This window comes from Dendrobates tinctorius, unplaced genomic scaffold, assembly GCF_039654945.1.
Source record: "Dendrobates tinctorius isolate UK_male_01 unplaced genomic scaffold, ASM3965494v1 ptg000028l, whole genome shotgun sequence".
Lineage (NCBI taxonomy): Eukaryota > Metazoa > Chordata > Amphibia > Anura > Dendrobatidae > Dendrobates > Dendrobates tinctorius.
This window is the reverse complement of record NW_027361696.1, coordinates 78,662,768-78,687,584: the sequence shown is the minus strand read 5'-3', so window position 1 is coordinate 78,687,584 and position 24,817 is coordinate 78,662,768.

Sequence of the window (24,817 nt, the reverse complement as noted above, 5' to 3'; positions counted from 1 at the left end):
TGCAGTGCTTCCTCAAAAATTATCCGGAGTTAACAGCCCTGCTCCAGAAGGTGCGAAGACTGTGCGCGCACATCCGCCGGTCGCCTGTACACTCCGTTCGTATGCAGAAGCTGCAGCGATTGATCCACCTTCCCAACCACCGCCTCATTATCGACATTGCAACAAGGTGGAACTCCACCCTGCACATGGTGGAGCGGCTGTGCGAGCAGAGGCAGGCCATAATGCATTTGTGGGAGGATACACGGCCAGGCACTTTGAGAGCAGACATGGAGTTGACAGGCGTGCAGTGGTCGAAGCTGAAAGACCTTTGTAAAGTCCTTCAGTGTTTTGAGGAATGCACACGGCTGGTAAGCGCAGACGACGCCATCCTAAGCATGAGCATCCCACTTATGCGTCTGCTCATGCAAACTTTGACGCACCTTAAGGAGCAGGCGTCTGCAGCCAATGTTGATGAGGAGGAAGAGGAGGAGGGAATCCTTGATGACATTCAGCCATTGTCTGCTCAGGGACCTCTCCTGGACGAGGTGGAGGAAGAAGAGGAGGAGGAGGAGGAGGATGATGGGGATGATTACTTAGGGGAGGAGGATGCATCTCGTGGGGCAAGTGAAAATGTTGGCGTGGCAAGGTCTGGTACAGGGTTTGTGCGTGACTGGAGGGATGTGGATTTGCCAGAAAGTGCTCCTCCACCCAGCACTCGCAGTGCATCATTGACACCGGGAACATTGGCCCACATGTCAGATTATGCCTTGCGGATCCTAAAAAGGGCCCCCCGCATTGCCAAAATGATGAACGATGACGACTACTGGTTGGCCAGCATCCTGGATCCATGCTATAAAGGCAAATTACAAAACATCATGCCACAGGAGAACCTTGACCTAATATTGGCTAATAAACAAGCAACTCTGGTAAATCGGTTGCTTGAGGCATTCCCAGCACACAGCAGCGGTGATGGTTCTCACACGAGCCGTACGGGCCGGGGGCAGCTTGGCAGAGGTGTTCGTGGTGCACACAGCAGAAGTGGCGTTGGAGACAGGGGTTTCATGACAATGTTGTGGACTGATTTTTCAAATACCGCTCACACAACTGGTAATACTGCATCGATGGAAAGTGACAGGAGACAGCAGTTGTCAACTATGGTTACAAACTACTTTTCCTCCCATATCGATGTTCTCCCACACAGGTCATTCCCCTTTGACTATTGGGCCGCTAAACTGGACACCTGGCCTGAATTGGCCCAATATGCCTTACAGGAGCTCGCTTGCCCAGCTGCAAGTGTGCTATCGGAAAGAGTCTTCAGTGCAGCTGGATCAATCCTGACAGAAAAAAGGACCCGTCTGTCAACCCAGAATGTGGATGATCTAACCTTCATTAAAATGAACCACGCATGGGTTTCCAAGGATTTTGTCCCACCTTCCCCTGATGACACATAGGGTGACAGAAAAATGGCTTGCTTTGGTCCACCTCTTCCTGGTACTTCACCTATTTCGCCTTTTGCATCAGCTGATTGTCCAACATCAACATATGCCACTTTCTAAAACTCCCTAACTGTGCTGCCTCCCCCCCCAATGGCCGGGGTAACCACCTAGCGCACGACACCGTGCGAGTACCGTTGCCCTGGACAGGTGGGTAGGCCGACTCTTGGGCGCGGGCACTGGCACAGGGTCCCTCATAGTGCAATCAAGTGTCTCTGACGGTGGTGGTGCACACCCGCCGTCAGACACACCGCTGTACTATGAGGGGCCCAGTGCCAGTACCGACGCCCACGAGTGGGCCCCCTTGCTTGGGCAGGGCCCCAGCATTTGCAATCTTTACCTCTCCCTGCTCCTCCGCTGTGTAATCTGGGCCGTCAAATCCATACTGTGCCTGACACCGTCTGAGCCTGCCTCCTGAGACATATATTTTGAATGTGTACGCTATCCATACATGTTATCCAGGGATACGGTACCCTTTCTAACCTTTGTGCAATCACGTGCAATCCATACTGGGCCTAACACCGTCTGAGCCTGCCTCATGCTGTATAGACATATATTTTGAATGTGTACGCTATCCATACATGTTATCCGGGGATACGGTACCCTTTCTAACCTTTGTGCAATCACGTGCAATCCATACTGGGCCTAACACCGACTGAGCCTGCCTCATGCTGTATAGACATATATTTTGAATGTGTACGCTATCCATACATGTTATCCGGGGATACGGTACCCTTTCTAACCTTTGTGCAATCACGTGCAATCCATACTGGGCCTAACACCGTCTGAGCCTGCCTCATGCTGTATAGACATATATTTTGAATGTGTACGCTATCCATACATGTTACCCAGGGATACGGTACCCTTTCTAACCTTTGTGCAATCACGTGCAATCCATACTGGGCCTAACACCGTCTGAGCCTGCCTCATGCTGTATAGACATAAATTTTGAATGTGTACGCTATCCATACATGTTATCCGGGGATACGGTACCCTTTCTAACCTTTGTGCAATCACGTGCAATCCATACTGGGCCTAACACTGTCTGAGCCTGCCTCATGCTGTATAGACATATATTTTGAATGTGTACGCTATCCATACATGTTATCCGGAGATACGGTACCCTTTCTAACCTTTGTGCAATCACGTGCAATCCATACTGGGCCTAACACCGTCTGAGCCTGCCTCATGCTGTATAGACATATATTTTGAATGTGTACGCTATCCATACATGTTATCCGGGGATACGGTACCCTTTCTAACCTTTGTGCAATGACGTGCAATCCATACTGGGCCTAACACCGTCTGAGCCTGCCTCATGCTGTATAGACATATATTTTGAATGTGTACGCTATCCATACATGTTATCCAGGGATACGGTACCCTTTCTAACCTTTGTGCAATGACGTGCAATCCATACTGGGCCTAACACCGTCTGAGCCTGCCTCATGCTGTATAGACATATATTTTGAATGTGTACGCTATCCATACATGTTATCCGGGGATACGGTACCCTTTCTAACCTTTGTGCAATCACGTGCAATCCATACTGGGCCTAACACCGTCTGAGCCTGCCTCATGCTGTATAGACATATATTTTGAATGTGTACGCTATCCATACATGTTATCCAGGGATACGGTACCCTTTCTAACCTTTGTGCAATCACGTGCAATCCATACTGGGCCTAACACCGTCTGAGCCTGCCTCATGCTGTATAGACATATATTTTGAATGTGTACGCTATCCATACATGTTATCCAGGGATACGGTACCCTTTCTAACCTTTGTGCAATCACGTGCAATCCATACTGGGCGTGAGAACGGCTGGCGAGCTGTTAAGCAAGCTACAGCACCTGTCCAGACAAGTACAGGGATTCCCTAGCGAGGAGACTTATTTGATTGTTTTCAATGTTGGGACAGCAATTTTTGGGGAGCACTATACTCTGGAGAATGATAGATGGGGCCCACCATACACTGGAACATTCCAAAGGTGGACATCAGACACTGGAGCAGCATTTACAGGGCCCATTATACACTAGAGCATTAGAAATGGGGCCCATTATGTTTGGAGCATTATTTGGGCCCATAAGACAGTGGAGCTTGATCCATGGGGACCAACATATACTGTAGCATTATGTGGAGCTCATCATATACTGTTTCAAACATTATATGGGACCAATGATTCTGTATGGAGAAATAGATGGGCCTCGTCATGAGATGTAAAAAGTGAGGTATTTTTCATTGTACTATACCGCTATTTATCTGCCGTATCGGAGCATGATGAGTTGTGGTATGTGTTAAAGGGGCGCTCTTTCGCCCAGGGCACATGAAAACCTGCAGCCAGCCCTCCCCCCCCCACAACTTTAGCCAAATAACCCCCATTTTTCAGTGCGTAACTTATATTATGAAGTTAATTAAGGTTGACAAGCTTAAGTAAGAAGAATTGATGCTTTTGGCATTCAAATGGGCACTGTAGGTGTGTTTCCTGTCCTCCCCTCACTGCCGACTTTTATTCCCCATTGACTTACATTGGGTTTCGTGTTTCGGGACGACCCCGACTTTTCCCTATAATCGGACGATCTTGCTCGACCCGACTTTTGGAAAAGTCGGGTTTCACGAAACGAAACGCGACCCTAAAAAACCAAAAGTCGCTCAACTCTATTCCTGAGCTCAAAACAATTTTAAAGTGAGATGTCCTCTACGGTATGACATTAGTAACAGAAGAAGTTTTTGGGACCTGTCATTAAGGCCTGTATAACATTGACTAGAAGCTCCAAACAATTTCCAACTGACATCTCCCCTTCTGTATTCGGTTAGTAATATTACATTTTTTTTTAGTGTAGATGAGGCATGTATAATCTAGAAGATTGTCCGTGGATTGGAACACCCTCTTTCCTACAGTTGCTACTGGTAAGTTGCAGGTTTACTTGGGAAATATGGCGGACGACTGATCAGGAAAAGGGCCATGATGACGGCGGGAATGGGAGTGTACAACAGGATCAATAACAGCACAGCTAAGGGAAGTACAAGTTCCGGGATCCAGCCTACAACTATTACTCATCTACCCAACACCAATTATGAGAGAGCGTGTGATGCTCGTCAGAAGATAGGTGTAACAAGTGCGTGTCTCAAGCTAGGTACAAAAGATGCCCATGAGAAATTGGATGCCAAAGATGTTCATAATCTAGAAGATAGGCTCCAAACAATTTCAAAGTGAGGTGTCCCTTACTGTATGACATTAGTAACAGAAGACTTTTTTTTGGACCTGTCGATAAGGCCTGTATAAAATTGAATAGATGCTACAAACAATTTCAAAGTGACATGTCCCCTACTGTATGATGTTACTAACAGAAGAATTTTTTGGGGTCTGTCAATTAAGGTCTGTATAACATTGACTAGATGCTTAAAACAATTTCCAACTGAGATCTCCCCTTCTGTATTTGGTTAGTAAATAGTAACATAAAATACATTTTTTTAGTGGGGATGAGGCCTGTATAATCTAGAAGATTGTCCGTGGCGTTGGAGCACACTTTTTCCTACAGTTGCTGCTGGTAAAGTGCAGGTTTGCTGGAGAAATATGGCCAAGTGTCGTTACATGAACTGATCAGGAAAAAGGCCATGACGACGGTGGGAATGGGAACATACAACAGGATCAATAACAGGGTGGTTATGGGAAGTATGATAGCCAGGATCCAGCCTACAGCGATTACTCATTTACCCAACACCAATTATCTTAGAACATTTGATGCTCTTGAGAAGATAGGTGTAACAGATGCGCGTCTCAAGCTAGGTATAAATGATGCCCATGAGAAATTGGATGCCAAAGATGCACATAATCTAGAAGATAGACTCAAAACATTTTCAAACTCAGATCTCGGCTGCTGTATCACGTTTGAAAAAAAAAAAAAATAAATAATTTTAATGTGCAACAGCTCTGCACACAGAACTATTTCAATGCCACTAAATGAAAAGGTTGGATAAAGTGGGCTGTATCACGTTTATCATCAGAAAAAAATAAATATTTTAATGTGCTTGAGGTCTGCAGACAGCTTCATATCAACGCCACAAAATGACAACGTGGGATACGGCGGGCTGTATCACATTCAGCAGCAGAAAACATATTTTTTTTAATGCGCATTAGGTCTGCAGACAGGTTCATACCACTGCCACAACATGACAATGTGGGATACGGAGGGCTGTATCACATTCAGCAACAGAAAAAAATTATATTTTTTTTAAAATGTGCGTTAGGTCTGCAGACAGGTTCATATCATCGCTACACCAGGACTATGTGAGATACGGTGGGCTATATCACATTCAGCAACAGAAAATATGATTTTTTTTAAATGCGCGTTATATATATTGCATATTGTATATGGAGGTAGCTGCTACTAAGTTGGTACCTATTCACACTAGCTTGGATGTGCCAGTCAGTCTTTTGCTATTTTTTGTTATTTGTATTTAAACACAGAGAAAACAGGGCATTTGAACAAGCGCAGAGCTCCAGATAGTAAAATCTAAGGGTATGTGCACACGCTGCGGATTCCGCTGCGTTTCTGCAGCGGTTTTGGCCGCTGCGGACCCGCAGCAGTTTTAGCTGCGGTGTACAGTACCATTCAAATGAATGGTCAAAAAAAACCACTGTGTAGACGTAGCGGAAAAATCCGCACGGATTTGCTGCGGTTATGACCTGTGGTTTATCTGCGGTTTTTGCAAAATCCGTGCGGATTAATCCGCAGCGGATTCCGCAGCGTCTGCACACACCCTAAGAGCCAGTGAGAGCAGAGAATAGGAGAAGTACTGTGGAAGCAGCCAATCCCATAGGCTGGTTATTTTGCAAGATTTTTAACTGCAGCCTGTCAGCAGCTGAAAACAACATGAGCAAATAACTGCTGTATAGAAATCAATGGACTGGAAGAGAAGTGGCTGGGATATTAGGAGTTAACTGCTCTCCTGGAATGTAGCTACAGCATGCACTCAGCCAGGGTCTGGTGGCAAAACCCCATGAAAATAAGCTGTACACTATGTAAGATGAAAAGCTTGTTTATGTTTATCGTGAGTAGTGATAAGCAAATTTGTTCAAAAGCGATTGCCAAATATAAATTAGGCAAGAATATGGCACGTTCGGATTCGTGATCGGAAACACAAACAAAATTTTAGAAAATCAGTAACATTCAGTAAAAATGCAGGAAAATATTTGCGTTGCCACAAAAGTATTTTCAGCACTTTAGCAGCGATAATGGTGTATCATGAGCATTTGGCACGGGTTTGATGAGGGGAGGGGGTTTGCAGAGATCAGAGGCGCGGCGTTTTTCTAAACAGTCATTTTTTCCCCTAACTTTATGTGTGCACATTGTGACTAACCAATCAGGGCGCAGGAAACACCCACAATGTCCTGACACAATGGCTTGTGTCATTGGCTGCTGAAATCACATGTCCCTCTCCATATAAATAGCGGACATCTTATTTTATCGCCATTTTGACACTGTAACAGCGCGGAGAGGATGCTACTGACGCTGGCACTGTTAACAGCAAGATTTTTGCTAGTTAGCTAGGCAGTTGTATATCAGTCAGATAGTGTAGCTAGCTAGTGTCCAGTGTGGCTGTAAAATTTACCTTCCAGCACTTTTTTTTGGCTACAGACAAAGCCAGCAGGGCCCATGTCCTACAAGTGTGTTGTGCACTGCTTCTATTGTGCTCCATGTACGAGTATAGCATTCTAATTAATATTTTTTCACTAGCTAAATGAGAAACATCCTGCTGTATCCCACCCTGTCATTTAGTGCTTTGGTGATATGAAACTGTCTGCAGACCTAAGGCACATTCAAAAAAAAATTATAATTTTTTCTGTTGCAAAATGTGAAACAGCTTGCTGTATCCCACATTGTCATGTTGTGGCAGTGATATGAACCTGTGTGCAGATTTAACGTGCATTAAAAAAATGATAATATTTTCTGCTGCTGAATGTGATACAGCCCGCCATATCCCACACTGTCATGCTGCGGCGGTGATATAAACCTGTCTGCAGACCATTGGTGAGAGAGGTGTCCCCATTCACCCAGGAATTCAGACATCAGACTAAGAGAGGTATTCACATGCATAGGGACCCATCAGTTTTTGAGACCACCTTGGCATTGGTTGATGGACAGGCATAACTTGGCCAAATTGCGTGCAATGCGTCTCATTTATTTCAAGTATTCGGAAGCTGTAAAGCTGTTCATAATTCATATAATTAAAATTGACATGCTTTAGCATGATAGAGTGCAACTTTTTTTGTATATGTGTAAATACAGTGATAGCAGTGTAGACTCAGAACCAACCACTGATAGCTGAATGTCTAACAGCTGAACCTGTGCTGAGCTTTGTAGTTTTACTAATACTAGTTCTACTATTCACCGGAACTGTCACTCAAGGAGGAGAGCCTTGCCATAAACCAGCAATTGAGAAGGCTGCAGAGTTGGGAGCTGCTCAAGTGTCAACTTAAGAATCAACCTTTAAAAATGTGGCACCATTTGGGTTTTACAGTCTTTTTGTTCCCCTGCATACCCAACTTTGATCTGGTCAGTGGTCATAAATGAGCTGAGAGGACAATAGAAAAATACTGATAATTGAGTTGCAAACTCACTGTTAGACAGTTATACCGAGCTCACTGACAAATTCTCAGTTAACTCATTCTGCAGACAGCAATAGAAAACACAGAGGTCATAGAAGGAAACGGTGCTAAATTTTTAATGAAACTCAATTTAAAAAATTATTTTCATAATTACAAGCAAAAACATTCCTAAAGGCGGGCAACCTCTTTAACATGGACAGATATAGGTAGACTTATTTATTATGAAGCCAGGATCAGGCTTTAGAAACTGTCTTGCAACACATTAATGGGTTAAGCATGTCACTCTAAAACCCCCCCATATAATTAAGAATGACAGTGTGCCTTGTATAGGGGACACCACTGGATCTTGACTGCTAAGTAACAACTGCTACCATAATAGGGGTGTGATAATCCTGGAAGAAGCTTGAGGTGAATCACACCTCGAGGTGTGGGGACGCCATGCTGCATTCTTTTGACTACCCCCGATCATTTTCACTCTTCCTTGTTACAGGTATAGCTCGTTGGACTTATCTTTTTTCCCCTACATGAGGGCTATCACCATTCACCTTCTAGATATCCTTATAGCTAAATTTATTTATATTTATAAATCTGTATTATCATGTATTGCTTTGAATTTATTATAACTCAATCTAATTTGTCTTACAAAGAATTTATATTGAGGGCAGATGTACACACTGCTTGTACGAAGCGAGCTCTTTAAAAAGTAGAAAACATGGTGGCCATCCATTCTGTTGGCCATCATTCCCTGCATGAAATTGCATAAAAATGTAAAAAAAAACATGCAAAAATTTCAATTTAAAAAGATTAAAAAAAAGAATCATCATGTTTAGTATTGCCGTGTGTGTAATTGAACTAATAAAGTATCAAAATATTTATCCCATACAGTAAAGTACTGTTTTTTGATCACTTTGTAATCTTTTTTTAAAGTTAGGGGGAGGCAAAGTCACAAGGACACAAAAATAGTACCAATAAAAATTAGAGCTCATCAAGCCTTTATACAATACTACTAATCGAAGAAAAAAAAAGTTATGATACTCTAAAATGGCGACTGAAACCACATTTGTTTTTGCAAGTTTTAATTTTTTTTTTTAAAATACCAGTAAACAGAAATAAAAAACATACATTTGTTATCACCAAAATCTTATGGTTCCGTACAACTTAGTTACCAGGTCATCCTACTGCAAAAGTGAACAAGATAAAAACAAAACCAAAAAAACATTTACAATATTCCAGGCTGATGTATCGGTGAGGCATGGTTGCCAAATTGGACTAGTAAAACAAGTATCTAAAAAAAACACATGAACAGTTTATTGCTATTTTTTTTTCATTGTAAAAAAAATTTAACCTACTTCTCAAAAATAATGGACATAAGATTTTAAATGTCTAGACTTTAGGGACATTTTCTTTTGTATTTTTTTTTAAATTATTCCCCCCATCCACTTAATAAAAAGGATTGCTCAAAAAATGCAAACACAGTAGTTTTAGACAAGCAGGCACACATTTTGTGACTGGTGTTGATTTTGGATTTTTTTCTTCTGTAAAAAATGTGCTGTCTTCTTGCTCTTTTCTAATGCATTAAGAATGAAGGAAAACGTGTAATTGTAAATTAAGTGCATCAGGTCAGAAACAATCGTCATCATATCACTTGGCAATCACTTTGAGTCTGGCACTGCTACCGGAATCTATCCTATTCCTGTCTCCACCAATCAATTGAGTCTCTATATTAGGCCGGAGTCACACACGATGTATAAAAAAATTGGTCCGTTTTTCACCGACGAGAATCGCACAAATGTTTCATGAACAGTGATCCGTATGTCATCCATGTGCAATGCGAGGATATGATTTCCTTGCATATAAGCATCCGTATGGCGAGATTTTCTTGTCGCCTTGCAAAATGGACGTAAAACGTTTTTTAGGCCTGAAAGTAATTTAAATCATCATCAAGAACCCTATTTATTGGCTCTACAACAGGTGGCACCCTCCAATCTTGTGCTTGTGTTGGGGTATTTCTGCTTTGTGACAAACATGTCAGGCAGACTTATTTTTAACACAACTCAGCGGGTGCTTTACAACTGGGTTTTGTCCCGACGTTTTGGGGAGCCATACCCAGTGATTGTGGATCCGAGGAGGCAGAATGTGGGTCCATCTGCTTTTGAGACGACGACTCACTAGAGGCCATTTCCACCGTCTCTATGAATCTCTGCAAGTTCTTTCAATATTGTTGGATGAGCCTTGCCACATTTGATATTTTGCTTGAGAATGTGCACCCTGGAATCACCTTTAAGGACACCATATATTTCTGCAGATGAGCGTCTTATCCTTACGTTACGGTATGTATTAAACCTCTATGTTGATGATGTTTAAAACAGCCTAGTTTATTTCATGGCCTTATACCGTACTTATTTTGCTAATTTTTTTGTATGTATCAAAAATCACATTTACAGTATACATTTACAATATATGCTTGTATAATAAAGACCAAAGCCATTGCATGTAGTTTAATGTTGATAATACATGGCTTATTAGTTATAGACTATAACTTTTAGCAATGATTAAACTGGTATTTGGTGGCATGGGTTGTAATTTTTTTTCTTTTTCTGTTTACTTTTAGCTTCCTTTCCACTGGGCTTTCATATGCGGCACTGCATTTAGAATTTTTAATAGGAAAATCAACCATCTCAGGCATTGTCCGGTCTACGTGGTCAGAAATCTGACTCCATCAAATGATCATGCCTGAGCCCAAAATGGCAGACTGGTTTCGTATAGCCCGTGGAATTCAGGACACGCGCCAGTTTCCACACTGTATTGGAGCCCTGGATGGGAAGCACATCCATGTGGGTAAGCCGCTGAACTCAGGGTCCCAATATTATAATGATAAACAGTATTTTTCTGTAGTGCTGTTGGCCCTGGTCAACAGTACAGACAGGTTTATAATTGTAGATATTAGGGCTTATGTAAGAACTGGAGACTCCAGAGTCTTCAATTCTTCCATTATGGGTCGGCGGCTGCGCAATAATGAGTTGGACCTCCCTCCCCCACGTCACCTATCAGGGGCTACTATGGAAGTGGTGCCTTACGTGATGGTTGCAGATGAGGCCATTCACGCAAACTCATGAGGCCCTATCCACGGAGAGGTCTGGACCACCGGCGCAGAATCTTTAGTTTTCGACTTTCCCGTGCCCGATGTCTGGTGAAGTGTGCCTTCGACATTCTCTGTGCCAAATGGAGGGTCATGCAGTCCGCCATTCAACTTGGTGAAGGCAATGTGAATGTGGTGATAAAAGCATGTGTGGTACTTCACAACTTCACCAGATTCCATGACTGTCCATCCAATGCTGGTCATGAAATGGAGTATGCAAATACTGACTTGTCTACTACACATGTCCTTCATCCATGTCGTCAGCTGTCTGAAAAGTGCATGATGTATTAACCAATTATTTTGTTTCACCATAGGGATCTACGCCCTTGCAAGACAATTCTATTTCTATGTAGTGTTTTTCCCTTTGTTAGAAATTAAATATAGTAATGTTACTGTTTGAAGTGTGGTTTTTTTTGTCCAAACCTATCTATAGACTGTGTTACAAATCATAAAATGTATGTCGTCCTAACAACACATCACACTCATAATGTTTGAAAAGTGTTTACTCAAAAAAAATATATTTTTTAAAAATAAATACACCATATTAACATCATGTAGCAGTTTAGGCCTACTAACCAGGGCCAATAATGAAGTATTAAAGGACAACGCAAATACTAAAACCACAAAAAAAACAAAACCATTACAGGACAGCCAAAACAAAAACATTACAGGTTCTGATAGGTTGGGGGTGGTGATGGCGGGAGGCCAGCATGTGCCGAACTAGGCCTAGGTGGTTGCTCAACCTGACTGTCAACCTGTGGTATGGCAGATGGGTAAACAGGATTCTGGACAGGCTCGATCCTGTGGCTGACCATAACAGTGGGGTGGAGGGTATCGCTGCATTAACTCCTGGGTAAGGGAGTGACCCATTTGGTCATAAGTTACCCCCAATATGGCCATGTTGAGCAGACACATGTTGGGACCAGCCTCCAACAGTGGGTCTGCTCAAGTGGCCATATTGGGCAAATGCTGGATACTCATACATGTGTCCAGGTTGGGGTTGATGTTGGGTTTGGGTGGCCTGTGTCTGCGGTGCCATACGTGGCGGAGGTGCTGCAGTGACTGTTCCTGCCTGCACTTCTGGAATATCTTGCATCGGCAAAAGGTTGCTTGATGACATTTGCCACCTTTCCAGAAACAGAAACACAGGAGTTGGGTTGTTTGGGGGTGTGCATGCATCGATGAGGATTTGTATGGCACCTTTGGCCCGCAGCCTCACCAAATGCAGAAGGGGCCGCAAGTAGCGTGCCAGACTGCGTGAGTACGCTTTCTCCCCATCATCATGGGCAGCCCTGGACACATAGTCCAACACCCCTGTGTCAAATTGCCTCCTGTTGCCAGTCGTGGAAAGCACCCTTCTGCGCCGCCCACGGCGTGGTATTGCTGAAGGCTGGGGTGAGGTATCCAGAGGCATGGTTGGACTACTGCTGTGGGCCCCTTCCTTATCCTTGGGATTAGCCTCCTGTGTGGCAGAAGACACTGCTGGTGGTGGGTGGTTGCTGCCTGTTGGTGCCGAAGATAGGCCAGCCACTTCGTCACCTTCACCAACGGGGTCAATGTTGACCTCAGAGTCAGAAGCTGTCTCCCTTTCAGTAAGATTTGACTCTGTTCTGTTGTTAAACAAAAATTTGATTTTAGAAACAAGTTTAAATATGCCCGTTAGAGCATGTGTAAAAGATGTGGGGTCATGCATGCACTTACAGTCTGAGATCCATCACCGGTGACAGAAAATTGAGGCAGTCAAAATAAATGTATTTGCGTATCTTGGGGGCTGTATCGCCACGCCGCCCAAAATACTGCCCTTCCCGCCAGTACTGGTCCCGGCAACTCCGCCAGCGTCTAGTGACATCAGTCACTGCAAAGAAAAAAAATATTAACTATCAATCACATTGTGTGGCTTACAACATGTAGGCTTCACGGTAATGTGGGCTGCTACTTTTAGCATGTGTGTAGTCTGAAATATGCCACATATTACTAAACACATCACATATGAACATATGATGCGGTTATTGTAATTTGTTACCTCATGTAAAACTTTATAGAAATTTTTTTAGGATTGTACCTACTAATTTCTTGCTGGACCTCAGGAGGTCACTCCTCAAAATCGTGGAACATGTGGTCATGGATTGTCCTCCATGCTGCTTCCTCCGTGTGCGGTCCGTATAATGTGCGTCACGTTGGTCCCAAAGTTCTGGCCTCTCCTGGACTATCAGCATCTCGACATTGATGTGTCTGGACATGATGCTACACTCCGTGGAGGCGCTCTTCCTGGTTTGCTCTCGAGTGTGCCAGGGTAATTTCCATGTCAAAACTTCCTGATGAGTGAATTTCCTGTCACCTGGAGAAGTCTTCCGTATTCCTTGCAAGTCACACGCTTAGTCCGTATGTAATCTGATTTTTTTCTCGCACCCATATACTTGCATTGGCGACTCTTGCTCGCACGTATAAAATGGCCAAGAAAAAATCGGATGATAGGAGCTGTCCCATAGATTAACAATGGTCCGAGTGCTATGCGTTTTTTTCTCGCATAGCACTCGTCCGTATTTCTCGCTAGTGTGACTCCGGCCTTATGCTCAGACTAATACACTCATCTCCTTCAGTGCTGAAGCTGTACATCGCTTTACTGTCTGGAGTATTTCTCCACTGCTTTTGGCCTTCCTACTCCTTCTGCTCAGCTGTGAGCTCTGGCGTCTTCTTACTATCCTAAATTGCCAGAAAACAGCTGCTTCATTACCTACCTAGACTTTTATTCAGGCTATGATAGTCCCCCCTGATTGTCTGATTATACCATTTGATATCCATAGCTGCAAGGAGTGTCATGTTAGCCTTCTGTGGCTAATGCAATCTTTTGCAATGCGTAACATGGAGGTGGACCCTTTTTTTGTCATTTTGCGCGAATTGCAAATGCAAATGGTTTAAACTTGCCTGGGAATGGGAATTTCATAAAATTTGACATAAATATTTGAATTGCATTCATATGATTTTCTCATCTCTACAAATTAGTTGTTTTTACCTGGGTTTCTTCTACCCTGAAACTTCTGCTGAATCCAGACCTCCTTCCTGGTAACATGACCTTAGCATTTGCTCTGAATCCCATTTCTGAAATTTTCTGTGCTGTACCATCTGTCAATTTGTGACTACTGAGTCTCAGCTAACACTCTCAACCCCTTCTTTGCAATTGTCAGTGTCCAGATTTTGACATTAAGACCAGGGTCACACTAGAGAGGAATACGGACGAGTGAGAGGCGTTAAAAGCACGCATTACACATGGACAAATGATTCTCTATGGGGCAGCTCCCAACAGCCGTATATTTCTCATCTGTATTCTACGGTCCGTGCCAATCGCAGCATGCTGCGATTGTCAGCGTACTACGCCCGTAGTACGCCAATGCAAGTCTATGGGTGCGCTAAAAATACGAATTACACACGGACCACACATGTAACTTGCGAGAAATACGCACCCAGTGTCCTTTCGAAAAGCCGGCAATTCAGTGCGCGATACAGTAAAATCACACTGACAGGTTTTATAACACGAAAGAATAGATATAGACACATAGAATACATGCATATATATATATATATGTAATTGAGACACATATATATATATATTTATATTTCACAGAGTTCTTCATAGCAGAATAGCCGCTAATTCAATTGCCGGCTTTTGTCAAATCATTCCCCAACCCGACATGAAATGACACATGGTTTACATACAGTAAGGGATGATGTGTACAATTTGGGAGGTGTAGGTGTTAATTTAAGGGGTTAATTCGGTGTTAAAAAATGTGTGGGCTCCCGCATTGACAAATTACCGCAGGAGCCCACACTTTTTTTTTAAAACAAATTAACCCCTTAAATTAACACCTACACCTCCCAAATTTTACACATCAACCCTCATCTAATTACTAATGAAAGACATACAAAAAAAAACCATGAAATGAAATGGTTTACTGTATGTACACCATGTGTCATTTCATGTCGGGTTGGGGAATGATTTGACAAAAGCCGGCAATTGAATTAGCGGCTATTCTGCTATGAAGAACTCTGTGAAATATAAATATATATATATATATATATATATGTGTCTCAATGACATGTGTGCATATATATATATATATATATATATATATATGCATTCTATGTGTCTATAACTATTCTTTCGTTTGTGTTACAAAACCTGTCATAGGGCTCCATTATATGTCCATTTTGCAAGCCAGCGAGAAAATCTCAGCATACGGATGGCATACGGATTACATACGGATGCTTACATGTGCAAAATACGCGACCACACCTTGCTTACGGATGACATACGGATCACTATTTAGGGGTCATTCATCCGTATTACGCCTGTAAACTACGGACCGTATTTTGCGTCGGTTGGTGTGACCCCGGCCTAACAGCCAAAGTAATGCATTTAGGACTGTCATAGGATATTACCTGTTGGGTTTACTCTAGGTATGTCCTAACAATTAGATGCCCATGATCAATACTCGGAAAAATAAATAAAAAGCAGCATGGTGCAGAGAAACATTGTCAAGAAGCCGCAGCACCAAACCATCACTGTGGTCACTTGTTCAAGCTCAGAGACTGGTAAGTGCTGGTCTTTGTGCAAGTTTAAGTGTTGGATGCCATACTTTGACACCCACACCACTATTCTCCTGAGTTCCGGCTGGAATTATATCTGGACTGTTGAAACTTGTTGGGATTACTGGGAGTCAAAACAGTTTGACCCTGACCGATCAGATAGTGGTTGATATATGATATTTCTGGAAGTTTGGAACATCTTTATTGGATGTATCGGAGCGGTAAACGTACCGCCGCCTGCATAGCATCGCTTTAAACTCTTGAACTCCTAAACAAGATAAAACACACACCTGTCTTTGACATTAGACGTTGTGCAGCTCCTACATACCTTGCTCTTTTTATAATTTCCAGTAACTCGCATTTCTGCCAGTATTTCTGTAAGATATTCTTTAAAGATGACTCTCGTTGAAATGTCCATAGAATAATTGCCAAACAGTTGTTCGCACATAGCGTACAGAAATTTCAGAAATTTTAATAGCTGAAAATAAAACAAAGATCGTTCTTGTGCCAGGTGGAGAAATCTGCGTAAAATTCCTTAACAATTACGGAACTTTATGTTGATATGAATGTTATCGTTCATCTTTTCTCTATGCCGGGAACACAGCAGGTTTACAGCTAGAGTTGAGCGAATATGTTTGGAAACGATCGCCGAATCTAAATTTGCCATATTCATGCCATTTTTGGACCCTATTCGTGTCGATTTTAGGTTTGACGATCGATTCTGAACATATTCGCTCAACTCTAGTCTCCAGTGATGTTTGGCTGTGTTCGGCAAATATTGCAAATACAATATTCATCTCTATTTACAACTCTGATACAACATGATGGATTGATGAATTCTGCTACTTTGTACAAATTTACTTTTTTGTACAAATTCACTCCTGCCGGGAATAAGGAATTCCAGCAACTTTTGGGTAATCTTTAGGACCAGCTGCATGCTGTGTGGGTGCAGCAGAGCCAAAGCATATGTAGACACATTGTCGCTCAGTATCAGCTGTCTGGGAAAAATGAACAGTGTCTATAGACCAACGAAAAAAAAATCAATGAAAAAAAAAATGGATGAAAAAATACATTGTACATTGTGTTCTCCATCCAGCCAGGCAGTGAAGTGCTCCCTAAAGAATTGAACTGTACATTTACATTTTTCTTCCCATATTTCTGGTAAGGAGGAGGTGTGTGCTTTTCTTTCTTTTTTTTTTTCTTTTAATTCCGTGAACAATAGCAGTAATAAGGACATTAAATTTATCTCGGCAAGGAAACAGAAGGAGATCATTCCTGGAACTACACAAAAGGGTTTCACACGTCTCCTGCCTGCATGACATTCACAATGTACTCATTCATACGGTCCCTCAATGTGGTAGCTCATCCCTTTTCTCGCATTTAGTATAATTTACAGCAAGGTTCGGCAGCTGTCCAGATTTGGCAGAACAACACTTAACACCATTATATGCAGTGGGAAAAAATACAAAATCAAAGATGCATTAGTCACTTTTTTTTAACAAATCAAGACCATAAAGCAATGGCTGGCTCAGAATTTTTTTTTAAGTCAGGCATATAAATAACAAGAAAACTGACTGAAACACCAAGAACTAGTCTAAACAGGTGGTATGCACCTGTTCAGACTAGTTCTTGGTGTTTCAGTCAGTTTTCTTTTTATTTATATTCTAGGCTTTCAGATGGAGCACTCCACCCTTCACCATGTGGTGATTTTAATTACATCTAGTCACATTTAAGTCGGACCAACCCATATATGTAGGCTTTGCGGAGAGAGATGACCACATTCAACCATGCATGCAGATAGGCCGGGGTCACACTAACCTGCGCAAAATACGGTCCGTAGTTTACAGGCGAAATACGGATGAATGACCCCTAAATAGTGCTCCGTAGGTCATCCGTAAGCAAGGTGCGGTCGCGTATTTTGCGCATGTGAGCATCCGTATGTAATCCGTATGGCGAGATTTTCTCGCAGGCTTGCAAAATGGACATATAATGGAGCCCTATGACAGGGTTTCTAACAGAAACCAAACAATAGATATAGACACATAGAATGCATATATATATATATATATATATATATGTATTCTATGTGTCTATATCTATTCTTTCGTTTCTTTATTAAAACTGTCAGTGTGAGTTTACTGTATAGCGCACTGAATTGCCGGCTTTGCTAAAAGACACCTGGTGCGTATTTCTCGCAAGTCACATGTGTGGTCCGTGTGTAATCCGTTGTTTTTGCGCACCCATAGACTTGCATTGGCGTACTACGGCCGTAGTACGCTGACAATCGCAGCATGCTGCGATTGGCACGGACCGTAGAATACGGATGAGAAATATACGGCTGGTGCGAGGGACCCCATAGAGAATCATTGGTCCGTGTCTAATGCGTGCTTTTAGCGCCTCTCACTTGGCCGTATTCCTCGCCAGTGTGACCCCGGCCTTACACTAAATCGGACAAATGCAATGCTATAAAAAATCGCATTGCATTCGTCCCAATGTTATTCTATGGTGCTGCTCCCATCATCCGTTTTTTGATCGGATCCGTTCCTCGGACCAAGACAATCGCAGGATGCTGCGATTGTCACCGATTTTCGGATCGGAATCGCCAATGCAAGTCTATGGATGCGATTAAAAATCGCATTGAAAACGGACCACACTTGTGACTTGCGATTAAATCGCATGACTTCTCCAGTTCAACAGGAAAGAGCATCAGGCATTGGCATTGGCTGTCAATTTGATGCTTAGATGCGAATAAAATCGGTTCATCGCCGGAAAATGGGATGACAGACGGATCTCTGGACAAGAAACCTTTGTACGATTTCGTACCATAAAAATCAGACCGATTTTTTAATCGTTGTGTGTGACTCCAGCCTTAGGTAAATGTTCACATTGGATAGGGAGGTCAGGGAGCAATTTGATTCATGAGATTAATAATAATAATCTTTATTTTTATATAGCGCTAACATATTCCGCCTCACTTTACAGTTTTTGCACACATTATCATCACTGTCCCCGATAGGGCTCACAATCTAAATTCCCTATCAGCATGTCTTTGGAATGTGGGAGGAAACCCACGCAAACACAGGGAGACCATACAATCTCCATGCAGATGTTGTCCTTGGTGGGATTCGAACCCAGGACTCCAGTGCTGCAAGGCTGCAGCGCTAACCACTGAGCCACCGTGCTGCCCCGTCCTACCATGAAGATTGGTGGATGGGCTCACAATATTTGACCAAATTTTGTGCGAAGCATATCATGTGTTATTTTCCTAAATTTCCAAAGACATTTTGCTGTTCACGTTTCACTTATTTCACATTGACATTCTTTAACACGACTGAATGCAACCTGTCATGACTGTGGACAGGATGGTTCCGCTTCCATCCTGGTCAGGTCAGGGTTAATTTTAGTTTGCCTCTCGTTGTTTCTGGGGTGGCTATTTAATGTTGGAAGTTCCTGGACTTGGTGTCAGTGATACTTCCGTATACTCGGTTTGTGGTTGCTGACCCAGGTTTACTCATTTGTAAACATTGTGCCTCTGTGATTGTGTGCTTTGTTGTGTATGACCCGGTTTGTCCCCCGACTTTGCCTCTGCATCCTGCTCTGTACTGGCCTGTCTCTCGTGGTTATCTGACCCCTTGGCTTGTCTCCATTTACTCTTTGTCTTATCCCTAAGTACTATGCTCTTGTCTGGCTTTTGTCACTCGTCTCTCCTTGACAATGTTTACAGTCTGTGCCCTGCACTCTGCATGCTCAGTTTCATTCCCTGTACTCACCCCCCCCAGTCATGTGACTGTTTAGTGCCAGGTCCTGTGCTCCCTGCTTAGTCTCATTTCCTTGCACACTGCGTGCCTTTTACCTGCACTCCCTGCCCTCGTTCACGTGCCCCCTGATAGAGCACCCTAGGCAGCGCCAGTGACACCATTGGTGTCATCACACAACCATTTTCCTATTTTGATATGTTGATTTTTATAAAGTGAAATACCATTTTACACTAGCATGTCAGGCATGTCACTCTCCACAAGGAGAAATGTTACCCCTTAAACCCCAGTCAGAGACTTCTCATGCAGCCTAATCAGATCTCTTGCTTTGCGCTGAGGAGGTGTAACATCCCAAAACACACCTGCAAACATAATATCTGGTTTGGCATTTATCCAAGTCATGTGGCAAAGCTCGTTAAAGGGTCAATATGGACTTTTACGATTACCACATCTAGTAGGTGGCACTAGAGTTTTAGTCCTCTCCCTCTATGAAGTGGCAATTTGCATATTAAATTTCCCAGAGGAGCATTTCACGGCCTATAAGTCTCCTTAGGCTACTTTCACACATCAGTTTTTTGCCGTCAGGCAGGATCCGGCTATTTTTAGAAAAAACGGATCCGGCATAAATTTTGGAGAACTGTAGAAACGGATCCGTTTTTTTGCTGGATCCATCTAGCAGGTTATATCTGGGGGCTGGCCAATTGGATCTGAGCATGCGCAGACTTAAAAAAACCGGATCCGGTGGCTGGATCCGTCTTTTTCTGGATCCGGCGCATTCCGGCGCCCATAGACTTTCATTGTAGCAAAAAGCTGGAAGCGCCGAATCCGGCGCTTCCGGCTTTTTCGCCGGAGACAAAAAACGTTACAGTAGCCGTTTTTTCCAGACGCCGGAATGAGACAAGTTGCCGGATCCGGCAAAAAACGGATGAAACGCAATGCCATCCGGCACGATCTGGCGCTAATGCAAGTCAATGGGGAAAAACTGGATCCGGCATTGCATTTTGCCGGATCCGGTTTTACAAAAAAAAGCCGGATCGCGCCTGAAGGCAAAAAACTGATGTGTGAAAGAGGCCTTACACTAGAATGTCAGGTATGTCTCTTTCCACAAGTAGAGATGTTACCTCTTAGACCCCAGTCAGAGGCCTCTCATGCAGCCAAATCAGATCTCTTGCCATGCACTGAGGAGGGGCAATGCCCCAAAACACATCTGCATACAGGATATCTGGTTTGGCATTTATCCTAAGTCATGTGGCAAAGCTTGTTAAAGGGTCAATATGGACTTTTATGATTGCTACTTCCAGTAGGTGGCACTAGAGTTTTAGCTCTCTTCCTTTCTGAAGTGGCATTTGCATGTAAAATTTCTCAGAGGAGCATTTCTTGCCTATAAGTCTCCTTACACTGGCATGTCAGGCATGCCACTCCCCACAAGAAGAGACATTGCCCCTTAGACCTCATTTTAAGGTGACACTCCACAGTTGGGACAAAATGTATTAAAAAAATATTGACTCATTGCTCCCTTCGTAATAGTCTTCATTGGCTTTATTGGTCATGTAACTGACCCTTCCTTTGATTCCATTGACTTGTATTACCTACATATTATTATGATTCAAAGCCAGACTGTGACACTTTTTTTCCTCAATCTGCTTTCATATTCTATTTTAATTTTTTTTTATCTATTTTTTTGTGTACAATTATGGATTAGCCAATGTGCCTGAGGTGATTTTACCAGCATTTAATCATATGCTATTCAGCAGTCACATGGATTAAAAATGTACTCCCCCCAAAAAAAAATCCCTTATTCATAATAGCGGTATCTTGCTGACTTCTAGGGATGTGACCGGTGAGATCATCAGTGATCCTGAGATTGGGGTTTTGGAACCCTAAGGCTGGAGTCACACACAACGATTAAAAAATCGGTCCAATTTTAACAGTCCAAAATCGCATAAAGGTTTCTTCACCATGGCTCCGTCTGTGATCCGATTTTCCAGCACAGAACCGATTTTATTCGCATGTAAGCATCTGTTTGACATCCATCTGGCGAGATTTTCTCTCAGACTTGCAAAATGGACATCTAATGGAGCCCTATGACAGGTTTTCAAACACAAAGGAAAGAATAGATATAGACACATAGAATATATATATATATATATATATATATATATATATATATATATACAGTATATATAATTCATGCAGTTCTTCATAGCAGAATAGCCACTGTAACATTTGCCGGCTTCTGTAAATTCATTCCCCTACCCGACATGAAATGACACATGGTTTACATATAGTTAACCATTTCATTTCAGGTTTTTTTTTATGTCTATCACTAGTAATTAGATGAGGGTTTTTGTGTAAAATTTTGGAGTTGTAGTGTTAATTTAAGGGGTTAATTCATTGTAAAAAATTGCGGGGACTCCCTGCAGCCTCAGTGACGTCAGCGGAATTCCCCGCAATTTTTTACAACCCCTTAAATTAACACCTACAACTCCAAAATTTTACACAAAAACCCTCATCTAATTTCTAGTGATAGACATAAAAAAACAACATGAAATGAAATGGATAACTATATGTAAACCATGTGTCATTTCATGTCGGGTAGGGGAATGAATTTACAGAAGCCGGCAAATGTTACAGTGGCTAGTCTGCTATGAAGAACTGCATGAATTATATATATATATATATTGTATTCTATGTGTCAATATCTATTCTTTCGTTTCTTTATTTAACCGGTCAGGGTGATTTTACTGTATTGCTAAATGAATTGCCGGCTTTTTGTAAAGGACACCGGGTGCGATTTTATCGCAACTCACATATCTGGTCCGTTTGTAATCCGATTTTTTATCGCCCCCATAGACTTGCATTGGCGAGTCCGATCCGAAAATCGGTGACAATCGCAGCATGCTGCGATTGTCTCGGTCCGAGGAAATGTTCACAAAAAAAAATCGGATGATGGGAGCTGCCCCATAGAATAACATTGGGACGAATGCAATGCGATTTTTTAATCGCTAGTGTGACTCCGGCCTAAAAACAAGGCTCTTCAGCCCTGTCTTCAATGAAGCAGAGATATTCATGCCTGATCTCTGCTTTGCTCATTTTTTATGACAATGCAGTGTATTACCAAGCTCTGTATTCGTTAGTTCCACAGACAATGAATAGTGGACGTTGAAACAGAACTTAAACGTGGTGTTTGGGAGACAAGAAAGCAAAATAAATTAAAGAATATTTAAAAAATTAATAACTTTGTATTGCTTTGAGGATAGTTATAGAATACAAATATGTATCTTCTCTTTATTTATACTATCCTTTTTTCTTCAAACCTTCTTGTGTTATTTCCCCTGTAGGGATTTCACTTTAAGGCAGCGCTTGAGGTAGACACATGCAGCAGGTTCTCAATCAAATAAGATTCATAAATCTTCAACAAAAACAAATGGTGTTTTCTTTGGCAAAACAATTTAGTATAAAATAAACAGGTATAGTTATCGTTATCACAGTCATGGTTCGCCCATGTAGAGCAAAGTACTGTCCAACAGTGTCTCACAACAAACAACTACAGTATCTCCCAAATCTTTTCCTCCTTCTACATGCAGACACTGAATAAGACAGCTGGGCTTCCTTAAATAGGCCATTCCAACCCTGGAACTGGAAGCATGGTAATGGCCAGTCCCACCCATCTCTAGTGGTCGTTCCTAAAACCCAGATCATTAATAAAATCTCTCGGCACTATTTGTGATGAAGCCTGCTTCTCCAGGTCCTACATCACCAAGGTTAGACACCTCAGGGACACATACCTCCCATAAAGGACTTGTCTTGTTGCAGCCTTACATCCTCATAGTACAAAATGGACTCAAGACGTATTCTGCCACCTATCTCTGAATGCTGATCTTTTTTGCATGGCATGAGAAACACTTCACATCCACACTAAAGCATTGACTTTGGATGGTATCCTATCACCCAGGACTTTGGAGGGTATCCTTTCATCCAGGACATCTTCTAAGTATTAGCAATTGCTGTTTCCTAACCTATGCATTTCATATTAAACATAAATTACATTGCTTGTGTAAATGAGATCAATGACAATGGAGAGCAGTGCATGCAAAGTGAAAGTGCTTCTACTTGGGACGATAGTTCTGCAAATGTTTGTTCTTGATCATTGTCAAGCAATGAAATGACAAGTGATCGCTTTATTGCATCCTTTATGCAGGTATAAACATTTTCATTGGTTTGCAAGCACATTTCCTCATACAAAAATGGAAAGTGTTGCTGACAATAATGAAAGTGAGGGCTGATCATAAAAACCTGCTCTTTGTCATTGTTACTTGCGCATTGCATTGATTGACTTCCTATGTTGCTGATCAACTGTTATTATGGACAGAGCAAATGAACCTTATATTCATATTGCAATGAGCAAAACCCAAATTTACATAATGAGTGTCATGTTATTGGGATTACGCCCTTACAGCATGGGTTGTTTCATTTTATAACAGGATATACTGCATAGCTACATAATTAATAATGTTGCAAAAAGACACATGGCTATCAAAACCATTGTGGGAACAGAGGGGGAAGGACATTTCAGAAGTTCAGTAGTTTCCCATTTCAGTTATTAAGAGGCAGGTATAGGGAATTCTTATCAGAAAATGAGATATTGTTTAAGTCAAGTCTTTTTGCATAAATCAGGGTATACACTTAAAAATTGGCTATAAGTCAACAACAGAAAACAATAAAGCATAGATCTTAAAAATGAGTCAATGATAATTGAATGATTTGGATCAGTGATCACACCCAAGGAGGATTGTGTAAGGATGGAGGAGAATGTCCTACTTCTGCATTGAGGGCTACTAGTTTTATAGAATCAATAAATAGCAAAAAGACTTGGCACTGCTGCACCAGTGTGGGAGGAATGGCCCCCGTCGAGTGCCCGTGCCGGAACCATGGGAGCCGTCATCTAGGTTCCGGGGGAAACTGTCCCTGGGGGACAGGATTCAGGGATGGACCACTGTGACAGACAGATGGGCTGGGGGAGGGACCAATATAAAGAAGGCGGGGAATTCCCGGGGCGATAAGTCAGCAGACCGTCACAGAGAGAGCAGGAGACAGTGGGAGCGGCTGCAAGGGAGAGCGACTCACCAGTGCCAGGGAGGACGCTCACCAAGGACTCCAGAAGGACGGTACCGAGGCAATTATCCAGGACTTGTTGCCCCGCTCCAGCCCGCGGCCACTGCGGCCCCAGTTCAACCCGCGGCTGCTGCCGCT